Consider the following 4,551-nt stretch of genomic DNA (forward strand, 5'->3'; position numbering starts at 1 on the left):
AGGACCATGATGAGGATTATGATGATCCCATTTGGAGATTCCAAAGTTATGGTTTTAATGTCATTATGAGATTCGAGTGGTTTCAAGATTTTGATTATGTTTGTTGATGTTGATCTCATCTTATGATTTTGCTCAAAAGGAATGATTCCTATTTTATGATTCCATATATGTTTCCATAATTCTCTTACTTCCAAAAGTTAGAAGTTCATGATTCTTAAAAACTTCTTATGATACTTAAGATGAGATGTTTTCTATGATGAACATGGTGATGATGATCTTAATTCTAGAAATTCCAAAGCTTATGATTTTAATGCTATTATGAGATTATTGAGCTTATTTCATGATTTTCTCGATTTTATTCATTGTTGTTGATCTCACCTTATAATAATTGTTCCTTGAGGTGGGATAAACGATGATGATTGATCCATAATATAATCGGAGGCTACCGATCTTACGTCACTCCGTTATAGTTGTGGCTTTTGATTGGGCTCTCATGCATGCTTTATGTATATGTATGTATTTTCTCACACCGCGCCGCGCTATAGTGGGCCGGGCATGGCACATAGATGTGTACACCGCTGCAGTGGGCATGTTATGATATTGCCCCGGACACGGGAGGCCCGGACGCGGGCTAATTATGATAACACCAAGCCTCAATGGCCAGACATGATACTATATATATGACACCGATCCTTAATGGCCAGGCATGGTACTATATATATGTATAAAAATGTTTTTTTTTAAAAGGCTAAGCATGCATGACACCACCTTATGAGGCATGCAGATGTACAGGTTAGACGGGTCAGACCCGTAGGTGTTCTATCAGTGGGTTCTCAGGAGCACTCCATTTACTTTGGAGCTACAGTCTATTTGGTATTGTCCTTATGATCATTTGAAATCTATGTAGAGGCTCGTAGACGTGTGTGTACAATTGATGTTTTATAGCTCCATCGGGTCATATTATGGTATAATATATTGGTGGCCTTGTCGGCCTTATTTTGAGCTCTTGATACTTTACTGTTAGCCTTGCCGGCTTTATGATATACGTTGTGTTGTGGATACCTTGTCGGTCCGCATATGTACATATGTCTTTGAATGATCGGATATTCCTATGTTGGGCCTTTTCTGCAAGCAGGTGTTCTTTGAGTTATGCTTTATAATGTTCAAAGTAACGGATAAGTCAGGTGGTTCCTAGCCTACGGGTCGGAGCCCGTCATACTCCTCGTAGGGGTGTGACATTTAGAATTGACTGTATGACGTGCAGGGGACTTGCTCGAGTACCTGGTCCCTATCTGATTCCTCGGGAGGTTGTCAAATCATCAAAACATGAAATAGCATATCTTATCACCCTTCAATCTCGCATACATGGTCATCATAATACTTTCCTATCTTCAAAGGTTATCTCCAACCTTCGACCTCAAAGAAACCATAGACAACCTAATGAATCATAAAGCCTGCTCTCACAAGCCACAGACTCTTGATTGACGTTACCACACACCTTGAACTCTTTATTTTTGTACGTACTCCCAAATTTTTTTTTGCATGTTTCAACTTTTCTTTATTATTAATTTTTTTATAGTTTCTTTTTGACATCCTCAGACCAAATTGATGAAGAACAACCATCTCAGATTCACGTGTAGACATGAAAATAGGTTCCTCGTTCTCCAATGTCCTGAAGTAGGGTATATCATGATTTTGCAATTCGGCCACGTCCTGAATGAATTGATTTTGAGGATTTACACTAATATCATTTTGATGTAAATCTCTAGTGTTATTGACATCTTCATCAAGTTCACTTTCTATGGTTCATCATCTTCCTCCGAACTTTCTTTGCTAAGTCCAATATCTAAGTCATTTTAAAAATCAATTAACGCTGCACTCAATAAATGATCGATGGCTACGGCCTATTAAGTCCTTCACCAAATGACCAATAACAGTTTTTGTACTATGTGATGACACATTTGTGTGAGCTTGACATTGACTAAGTAGGCGTTTGGCCATAGGATTTTGGACCTCAAAAAGTAAGATTTTAAATTCTACGTTGTGATTTCAAAAAAAAAAAAAAAAAAAAAAAAAAAATTAAATGTAAAACTTGATCCATTGGTTTATAATTTATAAAAAAGATCCATAAGAATATCTACCAACCATATATACCTGATAAATTGGATAATGGCAAAATACATTTGTGAAATAATAATTAATTGATAGAATCCATGTCTCGACTTTGAGATTGATGATACCCCTTTATGGATGCTTATAAGTCTCATGTGAAAATCCTGCAGGTGGATTTTATATTCGTCACATGATATAAGTTAAACGGAAATACAAAGGATTCAAATAGTCAATGAATTAAATTGTCAGTAATTTAATTTAATTGATTGGTATCTGTAATCTTAACATGGGGAGTTAAATAAGATTTAATGAAAGATTTTGAAATTAAACTGAGGAGCGCAATTACAGTTTTTTAGTGGAATAAATTATAATTTATTATGGTAGGATTAATAATTAATACCACTATAAGAAGCCTCGTTATTAAATCTGTGGTCCCAGCTATGCCTAATTATTCTTGGACTTGGAAAATAGCATTCTTAGGGGAAAAGCAAGCCCACACGTTTTGGACTAGGCTTTGCACCTAAAACGTGGTTATAAATAGAATGCTTTTCAGCCCTAAGAGGCACACTTTTTTTCCTGAGCCGTAATACTTGCCCACACAAGTATTCACTGTCCAAAGGCTACTTAGGTTACATAGCACAAGACTGCAGACCGTGAAACTGAAGGACGATCTCGTGGATGTTTTCTGCTCGTGATTGAAGGTTCGATTCGCGGTTGTGGTTTTGCTTCAAGAGATAAGTATTGATTTTATGTTTGATTAAAATCTATGATTATGTGTCGTCTATATTATATACAAGTTCGATCCTGGCTATTTGCTTCCACTGTTTATGCCCATATTCCATCATTTATATCAGAGTTTAGCAATTGAATAATACTCCTATTACTATTAGCTTATATATAGAGTATATTTTTAACTGTCTAATAAAAAAGAATGCTAGCTTTATGCTTCGGTTATCGCGTTATTTCGATGTTTTTACTGTTTCTTTTATTTTTTTTAATGCTATATACTGAATTCCTTTTTATTTGCCATGTCTCCTCATTTTCATATTTTCTTTTTCAAATTGCTTTAGAATGCTTTTCTTGATGCCGAGGGTCTATAGGAAACAACCTCTCTACCTCCACGGGATAAAAGTAAGGTTTGCATATACTCTACCCTCCCCAGACCTCCACCTGTGAAATTACATTGGATATGTTACGTTGTTGTTGTTGCTGCTACTTGCCTTTTGAGCATAACTGACGTTTGATTAATTTTCTACAAATCTAGCCATTTTAGCCCATTTAGTGGGGGACTTAACCTACTTACGGGAATCTTTCATTTGTATGAATATTGATATTTTGTGTAAATTCTTTGAAATGCACTAAAACTTTACATAAAATATTTGCACATATCAGTGAGTACTATAAAATATGTACCCGTATAGGAGGATTAAACAGTGTTTTTTGGGCAGTACATTGATGCAAGAAAAGACCCTGGAGAGTAATGGAGAGTTGTGATGAAAGATGAGCCAATGCCCGAAGCAATTCAACATCTTATGCCTTGGCCAAAAAGAAAACTGAAGAATTTGAACCAAGGCCAAATATATCTGTCTACCACAACGACACCAACCTGAAAGAAGCTGAGAAATCCTCATTCTCCAAAGATTTCGAACCAAGGCCAAATATATCTAGTTACCATGATGATGATGAAAAGTCCTTTGCCCATATATTTTGAGCCAAGGCCAAATATTTCTATGTACCATGATTGATATAGCATATAATTAAAGTGTTGTGAGTGTGTGTGCCTACCAATTATGTTAAGTGAACTGGTACTCATGAATAAAGAAACTACCTGATGGTTGTATTAAAGTATCCCTTGAATTTAATACTACTCCATATTCTAAGCATGCAATGACATGCTCGACTTCCTTTTAGCTGGTTTTGTTTACAACATTTTTGTGCTGCCTGTTTCTCCCAAACGAACATCCAAATATACGTGGTTGTATAACTATAAAGTGACTTAAGAGTCGAGTTTCGAACTCACAGGACTTGGGTTAACAATTAACTAAATTGAATTCTACTAATTATTTAAACAAGATATAATAACCTCAAAAATATGATTATAAACTAACTAAAAAAAAATAACGAACTCTAATCAAGAAAGACCAGATTTTTATGTTAGCAATGAGATGAAATAATCACGTTGTATTCTTCAATTTATTCAACTTTTTAATGTATCGAAGTTATTGATTAACATGATTAATATTACAAATAAGAATCTTTCAAGCCCTTGATCGCCTACTTGTATTACTTTCACGCATATATATATATATGTCGTCTATGGTCGATTTTCTTTTAATACTACTCTATATTCTAGGCAATGATATGCTCGACTTCCTTATAGCTGGTTTTGTTTATAACATTTTTGTGGTTCCCAAACTAAGAAGGAATTCATAACTAACT

General features: G+C 35.0%; 1 pseudogene; it reads left to right on the forward strand.

The window, feature by feature from the left end:
- The first annotated feature begins 1,253 nt into the window (after positions 1–1,253).
- On the forward strand, positions 1,254–3,857 carry LOC132034592 (organ-specific protein P4-like; annotated as a pseudogene).
- Positions 3,858–4,551: the final 694 nt, after the last annotated feature.

The sequence above is a fragment of the Lycium ferocissimum genome, chromosome 10 (genome assembly GCF_029784015.1).
Source record: "Lycium ferocissimum isolate CSIRO_LF1 chromosome 10, AGI_CSIRO_Lferr_CH_V1, whole genome shotgun sequence".
Lineage (NCBI taxonomy): Eukaryota > Viridiplantae > Streptophyta > Magnoliopsida > Solanales > Solanaceae > Lycium > Lycium ferocissimum.